The 15593-nt window shown below is 48.7% G+C and overlaps 1 long non-coding RNA gene across 1 annotated transcript; it reads right to left on the bottom strand.

The window, feature by feature from the left end:
• Nucleotides 1-84: 84 nt before the first annotated feature.
• Nucleotides 85-15012, bottom strand: LOC137560997 (uncharacterized). The gene is made up of 2 exons (XR_011029853.1): nucleotides 14955-15012; nucleotides 85-273 (listed from the first exon to the last, which is right to left on the bottom strand). It is a non-coding gene; the product is annotated as an uncharacterized lncRNA (long non-coding RNA).
• Nucleotides 15013-15593: the final 581 nt, after the last annotated feature.

Here is a 15593-nt window from a genome sequence, read left to right as displayed (position 1 = left end):
ACACCCCGTCCCCCCCATCAGATTCTGCTCCATCGTACGCCGCTCATTCCCTTTCTGCCCCCAACATAACAACAGACACATTGCTAGCCAGAAGGTTAATACACATCTATATAGCATAGGCAGTGCTCTGTCGCCCAAGGGAACTTGTGTTCATGATCATCATCGATCCCTTAAATCCTTCCTCCTCCACAAATATCTTCTCATTTTCAGTTCCAGGCAACCAATCCTTACTTCACTAGCAGGAGATTTGATACACAGTAGCCGAGTGAGACACTGAAGTGAAAAAAAAAATATGATATAGTGAATTGGTTGTGTAGTACAGATAATTACTAGAAGATTAGTAGCAAAGAAAACATTCTCATATTTTATATAGTGTTTTTTTATAACATTGCATCATTGTCTAATATTTGCAGTTTACACACTACTCAGCATTCTAAATGTTTTTACACAGCAGGCCAATGAACTATTGACCTGTCCTCTGGGGAGAAAAAGAAAATACAGTGACTGACACTTGAGATAAAAAGCTTCAGAAGACAGAGCTCTCTGAGCTAAATGGCTTTTTTTGCATAGATAACAACTGAAGTTTCTTAACTCTTCCTGTACTGGAAACAATATTAGACTCATATCTCTGCTGCTAATGTATTATTTCTTAGCTGTACTACACATACAAATCAATATATAAAAAAAGAAAAGTTCACTTCAGTGTCTCTCAGGGGCGTTGCTAGGGCCTGATCTGGGGCACTGGCTGGGAACCTGTTGCCGTGGTGCCCCTGATCTATTGACTGGCAGGAGGGGGCACTGGGCAGAGCAGGGGGGGTGGCCAGTTAAAAACTCACCTGTCTTCAGATCGCCTCAGGCACAGCTTCCATGTGCGTCCGACTTCCTCCCCGCAGCATCCGTCGTCTTGGTTACAGCGCCCCCTGTGATGACAACACAGGGGGCGCTGTTACCAATGCGAGGGACACCGCGCAGGGAAGAAGCCGGAAGCACATGGAAGTTATACCTGCGGAGATCTGAAGACAGGTGAGTTTTTAACTGGCTGCCCCCCGCTGCTCCGCCCAGTGCCCCCTCCTACACTAGGGGAAGCTGCCTATCTAATCTATACTGGGGGAACCTACGTATCTAATCTATACTGGGGGAACCTACGTATCTAATCTATACTGGTGGAACCTACCTATCTAATCTATACTGGTGGAACCTACCTATCTAATCTATACTGAGGGAACCTATCTATCTAATTTATACTGGTGGAACCTACCTATCTAATCTATACTGAGGAAACCTACCTATCTAATCTATACTGGGGGAACCTACCTATCTAATCTATACTGGGGGAACCTACCTATCTAATCTATACTGAGGGAACCTACCTATCTAATTTATACTGGTGGAACCTACCTATCTAATCTATACTGAGGGAATATGCATCAAACGCAGATAGAACAGAGGCGCCAAAAAGAGTAAAAACACTATTATTTAAAAACAGTAAAAAGAGGGAAGGTAAGGTGGACTTACCTCCCTCTAGCAGTGGACAACAAAACTCTGAGGTAGAGTAGAATGCATTTATTAAACAGTGTAACTCCTAAAGATGCAACGCGTTTCGCGGGCCACAGCACCGCTTCCTCAGGCTATACAGGAGTTCAAAAAAGCTGTAAATAGGACATATACATAAATCAACAAAAAAGCATCAAACACTGACAGAGGCATACAGCTGTAACATTGGAACATAAATTTCATTATAACCAGCATCTGCTGGTCTGTGAAGGTCAGATAAGTCTATCTTATCTAAGCAAAAAATAAATAAATAAATAAATAAATTGTGTGACAGTGGGGAGATTGCATGCTCTCTAAACTGTTTTTACACTTGCATAGTCTTGGCGATTATATCATTGTGACTGTTTCAGTCCGAATATACATGTGTAAAGATTCTTGCATTAACTAGAATAAAGTAACCCTCTCAGCCCGATTAGCTGCATTGAAAGCAGGCTCAGGCAGAGTAGGATCACCTAGGATCAGTGGCGTAGCATTGGGGATAGCAGCCATAGCGCTGCTACGGGGCCCCGCGGCAGCGCTACGTCACAGGGGGCCCGCAGCTGCCTGAGAGGACTTTTTTGTTTTTTTTTCCCGCTGGCCGTCCGGTCGGGCGGGGCCCCCCTCCCTCACCTTGGCGCCCCCCCTCCGCCTCACCTGGGGTCCCCCCTCCTTTAATCAGCGGCGAGAGAGCGGCCGGCATATACAGAGAGCTCCAGCGGGTGTAATCAGCCACTAGAGGTTCAGCTGCCTCCGGGCTACGGTGTCCCCACTGTATTGCTGCTCGCACCACTTCCTGGTTTATTGCGAGCAGCAATACAGTGGGGACACCGTAGCCCGGAGGCAGCTGAACCTCTAGAGGCTGATTACCCTGCCGGAGCTTCCTGTATATGCCGGCCGCTCTCTCGCCGCTGATGGAAGGAGGGGGGACCCCAGGTGAGGCGGAGGGGATAAGGGTCGGGCCCCTACCCCACTAACTACTTGGCTACCTCCCCTCCCACCCGGCTACCTAACTGCCCACTACCTCACTGCCCACCCGGCTACCTAACTGCCCACCCGGCTACCTAACTGCCCACTACCTAACTGAACACCCTCCCACCCGGCTACCTAACTGCCCACTACCTAACTGGCCACCCTCCCACCCGGCTACCTAACTGCCCACTACCTAACTGCCCACCCGGCTACCTAACTGCCCACCCGGCTACCTAACTGCCCACTACCTAACTGAACACCCTCCCACCCGGCTACCTAACTGCCCACTACCTAACTGGCCACCCTCCCACCCGGCTACCTAACAGCCCACTACCTAACTGCCCACCCGGCTACCTAACTGCCCACCCTCCCACCCGGCTACCTAACTGCCCACTCTCCCACCCGGCTACCTAACTGCCCACTACCTCACTGCCCACCCGGCTACCTCACTGCCCACCCGGCTACCTAACTGCCCACTCTCCCACCCGGCTACCTAACTGCCCACTACCTAACTGAACACCCTCCCACCCAGCTACCTAATTACCCACTACCTAACTGGCCACCCTCCCACCCGGCTAGCTAACAGCCCACTACCTAACTGCCCACTACCTAACAGCCCACCCTCCCACCCGGCTACCTAACAGCCCACCCTCCCACCCGGCTACCTAACAGCCCACTCTCCCACCCGGCTACCTAACAGCCCACTCTCCCACCCGGCTACCTAACAGCCCACTCTCCCACCCGGCTACCTAACAGCCCACTCTCCCACCCGGCTACCTAACAGCCCACTACCTAACTGCCCGCCCTCCCACCCGGCTAATTACTGCCCACCCTCTCGGCTACCTAACTGCCCACTACCTAACTGGCCACCCTCCCACCCGGCTACCTAACTGGCCACTCTCCCACCCGGCTACCTAATTGCCCACCCTCCCACCTGTTTACCTAATTGCCCACCCGGCTACCTAACTGCCCACTCTCCCACCCGGCAACCTAGCTGCCCACTACCTAACTGCCCACCCTCCCACCTGGCTACCTAACTGCCCACCCTCCCACCTGGCTACCTACCTGCCCACCCAGCTACCTAACTGCCCACCCTGCCACCCGGCTACCTAACTCCCCACCCGGCTACCTAACTGCCCACCGGTCTACCTATCTGCCTACCCTCCCACCCAGCTATCTAACTGCCTACCCAGTGCAGTGCCGCCTGCACCGCAAATAGTGTACCAGCCTGCCCAACCACCCTCCCTCCAGGTAATTAATGTTAGCCCACTATAGACCTAACTACATATACTGTATTTTGTGGGGAAATCTGGCGACAATCTGATTGCATTTTGTGGGGAAATCTGGCGACAATCTGATTGCATTTTGTGGGGAAATTTGGCGACAATCTGGTTGCATTTTGTGGGGAAATCTGCCGCCAATCTGGTTGCATTTTGTTGGGAAATCTGCCGACAATCTGGTTGCATATTGTAGGGAAATCTGCCTACAATCTGGTTGCATATTGTAGGGAAATCTGCCAAAAATCTGGTTGCATTTTGTGGGGAAATCTGCCGACAATCTGGTTGCATTTTGTGGGGAAATCTGCCGACAATCTGGTTGCATATTGTGGGGAAATCTGCCGCCAATCTGGTTGCATTTTGTTGGGAAATCTGCCGACAATCTGGTTGCATATTGTAGGGAAATCTGCCTACAATCTGGTTGCATATTGTAGGGAAATCTGCCAAAAATCTGGTTGCATTTTGTGGGGAAATCTGCCGACAATCTGGTTGCATTTTGTGGGGAAATCTGCCGACAATCTGGTTGCATATTGTGGGGAAATCTGCCGACAATCTGGTTGCATTTTGTTGGGAAATCTGCCGACAATATGGTTGCATATTGTAGGGAAATCTGCAGAGAATCTGGTTGCATATTGTAGGGAAATCTGCCGACAATCTGGTTGCACTTTGTGGGGAAATCAGATTTCCCCACAAAATGTTTGGGTGGGAGGTCCGAGGTCCATGGGGTTGGAAGGTCGTTGGGGGGGGGGGGGGGGGGGGGGGCATAATTTTTTTTGCTATGGGGCCCAGTCATTTCTAGCTACGCCCCTGCCTAGGATATGTGCTATATAACACTAAATGCTTATAAGTAACAACAAGACATTTACCAAGTGCTTGCTCTAAAATTAATGGCAGTGAAAGAACGATGTGTAATAAGGTGGTAATGTCTACTACCAGTGGAACAAAAAAGCGAGGAGCTGGCTGTTAGCCAGTGGGTGACATACCTGTATCCAATCCAAGTATTGAATGAGCGCCTCTGTGCGGGCATGCTCCATAAAGCCTCTATTTGTACTTAGCTAGGAGAGGTGGGGGCCAATCAGTGTGCGCCACGCGCCGGGAGAAGTACGCCCACCATCAGCCTGCGGAGCACGCCCGCACAGAGGCGCTCATTCAATACTTGGATTGGATACAGGTATGTCACCCACTGGCTAACAGCCAGCTCCTCGCTTTTTTGTTCCACTGGTAGTAGACATTACCACCTTATTGCACATCGTTCTTTCACTGCCATTAATTTTAGAGCAAGCACTTGGTAAATGTCTTGTTGTTACTTATAAGCATTTAGTGTTATATAGCACATATCCTAGGTGATCCTACTCTGCCTGAGCCTGCTTTCAATGCAGCTAATCGGGCTGAGAGGGTTACTTTATTCTAGTTAATGCAAGAATCTTTACACATGTATATTCGGACTGAAACAGTCACAATGATATAATCGCCAAGACTATGCAAGTGTAAAAACAGTTTAGAGAGCATGCAATCTCCCCACTGTCACACAACTTTTTTTTTTTTTTTTTGTGTGTGTTTTTTTGCTTAGATAAGATAGACTTATCTGACCTTCACAGACCAGCAGATGCTGGTTATAATGAAATGTATGTTCCAATGTTACAGCTGTATGCCTCTGTCAGTGTTTGATGCTTTTTTGTTGATTTATGTATATGTCCTATTTACAGCTTTTTTGAACTCCTGTATAGCCTGAGGAAGCGGTGCTGTGGCCCGCGAAACGCGTTGCATCTTTAGGAGTTACACTGTTTAATAAATGCATTCTACTCTACCTCAGAGTTTTGTTGTCCACTGCTAGAGGGAGGTAAGTCCACCTTACCTTCCCTCTTTTTACTGTTTTTAAATAAGAGTGTTTTTACTCTTTTTGGCACCTCTGTTCTATCTGCGTTTGATACATATTACTTATCCACCCTTGGTGGAGGGGTACGCCCCCTTTTTTCTCCTGTCTACAGAGAGCGACTTTTATACCCGAGTGGGGTCGGGTACCAATTCTCCCCACCTGCCTTTCAAGTGGTTGCCTGCTGGTGACCCTTTTTTGTGAGTATAATTCTGCACGAACTAGCTAGACAGATTTTCTCTGTTAAAACTATATTGCACTATTGGGCTCTCGGTGCCCTGTTTTTTTCTTTTGTTTTACATATACTGAGGGAACCTTCCTATCTAATTTATACTGGGGGACCACCGGCGTACCTACCGGGGATGCGACCCCCTCAGCCGCAGGGGGGCCCGGGGCTGCTCTGGGGCCCGCTCACTGTGCGCAGGGGGAGCGATTCTGGACCCCCCAGCAAGGTGCCCAACTGGCCACAGCGTCTAATAGACACTGCGCCAGTTCATTCCACGCATCCCCACTCCAGCAGCCTGTATATTCCTCCGGCAGGCAGAGCAGGGCTACGGCAAGATGGCTGCCGAAGAAGCCCTGCACTGGAGACTATTTGTGTCTCCAGTACAGGGCTTCGGCAGCCATCTTGCCGTAGCCCTGCACTCTGCCTGTCAGCGCGGGAGATGTGCTGCAGTGCACAGGAGCATCGTCGGGGAGCTGCGCACCAGAGGCCGGGAGAGACTCCTGACAGGTAAGTGAATTGTTTTCTTTTTACAGGGGCATTTTTTTTTTCTGGTGACTGCTGCCCACATTACGATTTTCTAGTGCCTGCTGCCCATATTGCGATTTTCTGGTAACTGCTGCCCACATTTCGATATTCTGGTGACTGCTGCCCACATTACGATTTTCTAGTGCCTGCTGCGCACATTATGATTTTCTGGTGTCTGCTGCCCTCATTACTATATTCTGGTGTTTGCTGCCCACATTGCGATTTTCTGGTGACTGCTGCCCACATTACGATTTTCTGGTGTCTGCTGACCACATTATGATATACTGGTGGCTGCTGCCCACATTACGATTTTCTAGTGCCTGCTGCCCACATTATGATTTTCTGGTGTCTGCTGACCTCATTACTATATTCTGGTGTTTGCTGCCCACATTGCGATTTTCTGGTGACTGCTGCCCACATTACGATTTTCTGGTGTCTGCTGCCCACATTACGATATTCTGGTGACTGCTGCCCACATTACGATTTTCTGGTGTCTGCTGCCCACATTGCGATTTTCTGGTGACTGCTGCCCACACTACGATTTTCTGGTGTCTGCTGCCCACATTACGATATTCTGGTGACTGCTGCCCACATTACGATTTTCTGGTGTCTGCTGCCCCCATTACGATCTTCTGGTGACTGACTGCCCACATTGCGATTTTCTGGTGTCTGCTGCCCACATTACGATATTCTGGTAACTGCTGCCCACATTGCGATTTTCTGGTGACTGCTGCCCACATTACGATATTCTGGTGACTGACTGCCCACATTGCAATTTTCTGGTGACTGCTGCCCACATTGCGATTTTCTGGTGACTGCTGCCCACATTAAGATTTTCTGATGACTGCTGCCCACATTAGGATTTTCTGGTGTCTGCTGCCTACATTGCGATTTTCTGGTGACTGCTGCCCACATTGCGATTTTCTGGTGACTGCTGCCCACATTGCGATTTTCTGGTGGCTGCTGCCCACATTAGGATTTTCTGGTGTCTGCTGCCCACATTGCGATTTTCTGGTGACTGCTGCCCACATTGCGATTTTCTGGTGACTGCTGGCCACATTAGGATTTTCTAGTGTCTGCTGCCCACATTGCGATTTTCTGTAGTTGCTTGGCAACTACTACTCCAGCGTTCGAACCACCAATACTGGGGCTCCACAAGGCTGTGTTCTGTCACCTCTACTGTTCTCCCTTTATACCAATAACTGCATCTCATCCGCTGCCTCTGTGAAGGTCATCAAATTTGCAGACGACACCACTATTATTGGCCTAATTGGTAGCAACTCGGAGCATGAGTACCGTAGCGAGGTCGAGAGAATATGTAGCTGGTGCAGGGAAAACAACCTAGTTCTCAACACAGCAAAGACTGTTGAACTAGTTGTAGACTTCAGGAGGAACCCTCCCCCCCTCCCACCTGTCCTCATTGGAGGAGCAGAAGTCTCTACGGTGTCATCGGTTCAGTTCCTCGGCACGACTCTCACCAACAACCTGAAATGGGGGCAAAACACCACCAAAATTCAAAAGAAATCCCAGCAGAGGTTGTTCTTCCTGTGCCAACTGAAGAGATTCGGCATGCCCAGGGAACTACTGACCAGCTTCTATACTGCCACCATAGAATCCATCCTCTGCTCCTCAGTCATTGCCTGGTACGTGGGCGCAGCGGCCAGTGATAAACACAAACTGCAGAGAGTCATAGCTGATGCAGAGAGAATCATCAGGTCTCCCCTTCCACCTCTTGATCTCCTCCACTCCTCTAGGTTGAGGAAGAGGGCCACCATGATCTCCCGTGACCCCTCTCACCCTGGCAGCCACTACTTCAAGCTCCTCCCGTTGGGCCGCCGATACAGGGCTATACCATCCAAAACCACCAGGCGGAACAACACCTTCTTCCCCCAAGCTGTTCGGGCACTGAACTCTGACCTTTCCCGGTCCGGCCTGCAGTTCTAACTGCCAGGTCGGTCAGCTGGCCCCCGTCGCGGTCGGTCTGGGTTCCCATCCGGAAGGGGGGGACTTTACCAGCATCTCTATCAGACTATCTGACTACTGTATTCAACTGTATGTGTTGTATGTCTATACTCTGTCTATGCCATGTGTACCACAAACAATTCCGAGTATGGCTCTGCCGTACCTGGCGAAATAAAACTGATTCTGATTCTGATTCTGATTCTGGTGACGGCTGCCCACATTGCGATTTTCTGGTGACTGCTGCCCACATTGCGATTTTCTGGTGACTGCTGCCCACATTAGAATTTTCTGGTGACTGCTGCCCACATTAGGATTTTCTGGTGTCTGCTGCCCACATTAGGATTTTCTGGTGACTGACTGCTGCCCACATTAGGATTTTCTGGTGACTGCTGCCCACATTACGATATTCTGGTGACTGCTGCCCACATTAGGATTTTCTGGTGACTGCTGCCCACATTGCGATTTTCTGGTGACTGCTGCCCACATGGCGATTTTCTGGTGACTGCTGCCCACATTGCGATTTTCTGATGAACTCTGCCCACATTACAATTTTCTGGCCCACATTACGATTTTCTGGTGAACACTGCCCACGTTACGATTGTCTGGTGAATGCTGTCCACGTTACAATTTTCTGGTGAACGCTGCCCACATTACGGTTTTCTCGCCCACATTACGATTTTCTGGTTAACACTGCCCACGTTACGATTGTCTGGTGAATGCTGTCCTTGTTACAATTTTCTGGTGAACGCTGCCCACATTATGATTTTCTGGTGAACTCTGCCCACATTACGATTTTCTGTCCCACATTACGTTATTCTGGTGAACGCTGCCCACATTACAATTGTCTGGTGAATGCTGTCCACGTTACAATTTTCTGGTGACTGCTGCTCACGTTACGATTTTCTGGTGACTGGTGCCCACATTACGATTTTCTGGCCCACATTACGATTTTCTGGTGAACGCAGTGCCCACATTACGATTGTCTGGTGAATGCTGTCCACGTTACAATTTTCTGGTGACTGGTGCCCACGTTACAATTTTCTGGTGACTGGTGCCCACGTTACAATTTTCTGGTGACTGGCGCCCACGTTACAATTTTCTGGTGACTGGTGCCCACGTTACAATTCTCTGGTGACTGGTGCCCACGTTACAATTTTCTGGTGACTGGCGCCCACGTTACAATTTTCTGGTGACTGCTGCCCACGTTACAATTTTCTGGTGACTGCTGCCCACGTTACAATTTTCTGGTAACTGCTGCCCACATTACGATTTTCTGGTGAACTCTGCCCACATTATGATTTTCTGGCCCACATTACGATTGTCTGGTGAAATGCTGCCGACTTTACAATTAATTTACAGTGAAACGCTGCCCCATTACGATTATTTGGCACCTATGGGGGGGGCCCCATCCAAATATTCGCAGGGGGGCCCAGTGATTTCTAGTTACGCCCCTGTGGGAGACGCTGCCTATCTAACCTATACTGAGGGGACCTACATATCTAATCTATACTGGGGGAACCTACCTCTCTAATTTATACTGGGGGACACTTCCTATCTAAACTATACTGAGGGAAGCTACATATCTAATCTATACCGGGGGAAGCTACCTATATAACCTATACTGTAGGAACCTACCTATATAACCTATGCTGGGGGAACCTACCTATCTAACCTATACTGGGGGAACCTACCTATATAACCTATGCTGGGGGAACCTACCTATCTAACCTATGCTGGGGGAACCTACCTCTTTAATCTATACTGGGGGAACCTACCTATCTAATCTATACTGAGGGAACCTACCTATCTAATTTATACTGGTGGAACCTACCTATCTAATCTATACTGGGGGAACCTACCTATATAACCTATGCTGGGGGAACCTACCTATCTAACCTACGCTCAGGGGCAAACCCAGGATTTTCAAGGGGGGGATTCCTGAAAGGTCTCCCTCAGCCACGCACATTACAGTATAATGATATGGTGACATGACACATCATGTCTGGGGGAACCTACGTATCTAATCTATACTGGGGAAACCTACCTATCTACTCTACACTGGGGGAACCTACCTATCTAATCTATGCTGGGGGAACCTACCTATCTAACTATACTGGTGGAACCTACCTATCTAATCTATACTGAGGGAACCTTCCTATCTAATTTATACTGGGGGACGCTGCCTATCTAACCTATACTGAGGGGACCTACCTATCTAATCTATACTGGGGGAACCTACCTCTTTAATTTATACTGGGGGACACTTCCTATCTAAACTATACTGAGGGAATCTACCTATCTAATCTATACTGGGGGAACCTACCTATCTAACCTACGCTGGGGGAACCTACCTATCTAACCTATGCTCAGGGGCAAACCCAGGATTTTCAAGGGGGGGATTCCTGAAAGGTCTCCCTCAGCCATGCACATTACAGTATAATGATATGGTGACATGATACATCATGCTGGGTACACATAATGCAATTTCCCGTCCGACTGACAGGATCTGACGATTATTTCCTAAATGCCCAATCTGCTCCCGATCAACAACGGGATAGATTAGGAGTAGTTTGGATACAGATAATAATGAGGACAGCCGACATTGCTAATGAAGGGGAAAGTGAAGCATTCACACAGCAGGGCACGGGCTGTGCTCATACCTGGCTCAGTGCTCTGTTTAGTTCCTGTACATATGCTGCTGCTGCTGCTGCTACATCCAAAGTCAACTGTAGCCGGGAAAGAAAGGGTGCGGCATATAGTGCAGGAAGCAGCATGGTGCTCTAGGCTGCAGGATGCCTGCAGATATTCTGGTGTCTCGAAGTGTTCCTGTCCCCAGACACTGCACCGGCCCTGGTCTGAGGGGGGATTCCGGGCAGCTGTAATCCCCCCCTGCGTTTGCCTATGACGCTGGGGGAACCTACCTATCTAACCTAAACAGGGGGAACCTACCTATCTAATCTATGCTGGGGGAACCTACCTATCTAACCTATGCTGGGGGAACCTACCTATCTAACCTACGCTGGGGGAACCTACCTATCTAACCTACGCTGGGGGAGCCTACCTATCTAACCTACTCTGGGGGAACCTACCTATCTAATCTACGCTGGAGGAACCTACCTATCTAACCTACACTGGGGGAAGCTGCCTATATAATCTACACTGGGGGAAGCTGCCTATCTAACCTATGCTGGGGGAAGCTACCTATCTACAGCCAAGCAAAGCCCCAGGGCCCCAGCCCAGCAAAGCAGAGCCCTCAACAAAGCAAACCCCCCAGCCTAGCAAAGCCTCCTGGTCCCAGCCCAGCAAAGCATACAGCCAAGCAAAGCCTAGTAAAGCCCTCAGCCCAGCAAAGCCCCCCAAAATGCCCCCAGCAAATTGCCCAGCCCAGCAAATTGCCCAGCAAGTCACCTAGCAAAGCCAGGCCGGTTCAACATCACCACCAGCCAGGCCAGCACAGCATCACCACCAGCCAGGCCAGCACAGCATCACCACCAGCCAGGCCGGCACAGCATCACCACCAGCCAGGCCGGCACAGCATCACCACCAGCCAGGCCGGCACAGCATCACCACCAGCCAGGCCGGCACAGCATCACCACCAGCCAGGCCGGCACAGCATCACCACCAGCCAGGCCAGCACAGCATCAACACCAGCCAGGCCAGCACAGCATCAACACCAGCCAGGCCAGCACAGCATCACCACCAGAACAGCGCACAGGCCAGCCAGCCGAAGGCAAGACAGAAGCCAGGTGAGGGGCTTATATATGTGAAATACTGCCTATTGAATATATGTAAGTTATGCCACTGCTATGTTCAAGTACATTTGGCCCCACCTATGACCATGCCCACTTTACACGGCATGGCCATGCCCATTTTTTGACGCACACTCGTCCCCTCTTGGTGCCCAGGGGTGCCCCGGATCTCCCAGGAACCTAGAAATGCCCCTGGTGTCTCTTTAAATTCTTCTGTGCCAAATTACTAAACTGAATTTGTGGTGTGAGGCTAGAAAACTACTGGTTGTGTGGTTACAGTTTAACGCACACAAAACATTTTTTTTTTTTTTTTTTAATAAATCCAGGTTATTCTGGAATAATTAGAGTACAGGTTTTACTATGGGAGTGTGCCTGGAACAGTGATTGTACAACTTGTAATTTTCTTACTTTACTTTACAGGCTATGATCTAGCTGAGGGTTGCAAACTCGGGCCAGCTAATAGCAGCCACATTTATGCTTGCTTGCCAATAATCATAAATATTAGTAATTAAGGCCAAAGGCGTTCTGGATGTAATGGTTAAAGACACCGCCTCTGACAGAGGAGACCTGGGTTCAAATCTGGGTTTTCCCTTTTCCTATTCAGTAAGGAGTCCTTGGGCAATACTCCATAGCGCTGCTACTGAGTGTGCCCTAGTAACTGCCTCATCTCAAATGATTTCAGTCTGACAGGAGAAAGGTGCTATACAAAAGTTGTACTTGTTATTGAATGATTTTGACTTTTTTGCATGGACTTCTTGTTTTGTGTCAGCAGCTATTGAAAAATACCAAGAACAGATAACATAGCAGGCTGGGAAGTAGAATCTGTAGACCCTGTAGAGGGGCATAAGTGATCACAACCTCTATATTTTTCCTGAAATCACACAAACACCATACAGCAGAGGTGCAGCTTTCCAATCTCTGCAACTGGGCTGCAGCTAAAAGATCTGGCTTTACGTGTTGCTGAGATAAACTCTTGTGACAGCAGGGAACAGATCAATAGGTCATCATTTGTGTGTATAAATAAAAACGAATAATGTCTTCATGCCTCTAAGGGCTAGTGATTTTTGATAGTGCTTTGTAAGCAATTTTGTAAGCCATTGCCCTGCTCCTATACAATACATTACAGTGGAAACGCTCCCAAAATCCTGCATGTCCAGCGATTTCGATTTCCCTAATTGCAATAGCTCCATCCACTTACATTGGCAAAGCGTTTTGGGAAATCCCTAGCGATTGAAAGAGATCCCAAAATGCTGCCAAAACGCTCTAGTGGGTCCCAGGCCTGACAGAGTAAAAACTAAAATTTTAAACTTTAAAAACAAAATAAAATTAAGGCATTCCCATTTACAATTGTTGCCAAGGCCAGATTTACCAAAAGGCACTGTAGGCACGTGCCTACCGGCAGGGCCAGATTTGTATATTTTACCGCCCTAGGCCAACAGTCAAAAGGCGCCCCCACTACCACCACCTCCAGTGTACATACACACTTTATAACACTGATCGTGAGCTCCCCTGAGGACAGTCAGTGACATGACTATGTACTCTGTAATGTGCTGCAGGAGATGTCAGTGCTATATAAATACATAATAATAATACGATAGGACATTAGACTATGACTATGGTAGGATTAGATTGTGAGCTCCCCTGAGGACAGTCAGTGACATGACTATGTGCTCTGTAATGTGCTGCAGGAGATGTCAGTGCTATATAAATACATAATAATAATATGGGAGGACATTAGACTATGACTATGGTAGGATTAGATTGTGAGCTCCTCTGAGGACAGTCAGTGATATGACTATGTACTCTGTAATGTGCTGCAGAAGATGGCCGTGCTATATAAATACATAATAATAATATGGGAGGACATTAGACTATGACTATGGTAGGATTAGATTGTGAGCTCCCCTGAGGACAGTCAGTGACATGACTATGTACTCTGTAATGTGCTGCAGGAGATGTCAGTGCTATATAAATACATAATAATAATATGGTAGGACATTAGACTATGACTATGGTAGGATTAGATTGTGAGCTCCCCTGAGGACAGTCAGTGACATGACTATGTACTCTGTAAAGTGCTGCAGACTATCAGTACTTTATGCATGCATTTTAATTACAGTATGTGGTAAACAGACTATGGTAGGGATTAGATAGTGACTTCCTCTGAGGACAGTCAAAAGACAGAGGGAGGAAAGGGGAGAGGAAAAAAAAGACTTGCAAAAAGGAGGAAAAGATAGAGATGTGCAGAGAGGAAAAAAAAAAGCAAGTGAGAAAGCACAAGGTGGGAGATGAAAAGAAATGATTCATCAACATCACCACGCTGGAACAGCACAAGTTAAATCTTCTAATGCGCGCTAATCACATTAGCGCTACTTAATTACAGTGGGGGCGCGGTACACATGCAATTGGCAGCGTAGCCTGTGCTCCTTAGCAACAGCAGATGCTTGGAAAAGCCATGCTAGTAGCAGCCGCACTAGTTAAGTATTGCGGTAGCGTTACGTCACTATCACGCAACTTTTACTAGCATTGGCCATTGTTGAGAAGTGCACACTACAGAGCCAGTAGCGCACTTAGCGTGCCCTGCTATAAATACGGTGCGCTAATGTGATTAGCGCACGTAAGATGTAATTTGCGTTTTTACAGCGCAGTAACTTTGATGAACTAAGCTGAGAGAGGGAGCAAGATGGGGAACAGGATAGGCAAAAAAGACAGAAATACAACACATGATGGGAGAAAGCAAGCAACAGTGGGAGACTGTAATGGGAAGAAAAGTGACAATAACGTAGGAGGAAAGGAGACCTTTTACATCTCTACTCTGCTGCCTGTCTGAGACTGGCTACCTGTGCAGTGTGCACGCTGCCGCCAGCCCCCACCACCGGGATTTTTCGTCCCCTTCACCACTACATGTCACGCAGAGCACAGCAGCCAATCACTGCGCTCAGATGCTGAGAAACACCCGGGCGACCAATAGCATTGGCTCGGGGGGGAGAGGCTTGGCCAGCACTATGACTATAATAGGCTAGAGGTGGCTTAGCCACTGCCAACCAATGAAAATCATAGTGTTGACCAAGCCACTCCCTTCGAGTCGCGCAATTGGGCGCCTCTCAGCATCTGAGCACAGCGATTGGCTGCTGTGCTCTGCTACTAGCAACACCAGAGGAGAGCAGCTGTGAATGAATCCGTAGTTGGACTGACTCGGATTCATTAAACTTCACAGCACAGGGGCACACGAGTCCAGCCTGCCCCTGGCTGCTCTCTGCTAGCCAGTACCTATGCAAACATTCAATGCAGGGCGGCCGCAGACGGAACGAACTCTGCAGCGAAGTGTTTGAGGAGGGAGAGGGAGATGCGAGTAGAGAAGGGGAGAGAAATTGCAGGCTGCAACGGGAGGCCGGGTGAACCGCAAGTGGGCATGAATGCATGGGGATGAACGGCCATCATTGTTAACACTCTCTGCCTGCCTGCACACATAATTTTGC

This window comes from Hyperolius riggenbachi, chromosome 3 (genome assembly GCF_040937935.1).
Source record: "Hyperolius riggenbachi isolate aHypRig1 chromosome 3, aHypRig1.pri, whole genome shotgun sequence".
Classification (NCBI taxonomy): Eukaryota; Metazoa; Chordata; class Amphibia; order Anura; family Hyperoliidae; genus Hyperolius; species Hyperolius riggenbachi.
The sequence above is the reverse complement of the archived record's forward strand: the minus strand, read 5'-3'. Positions and strand labels throughout refer to the sequence as shown.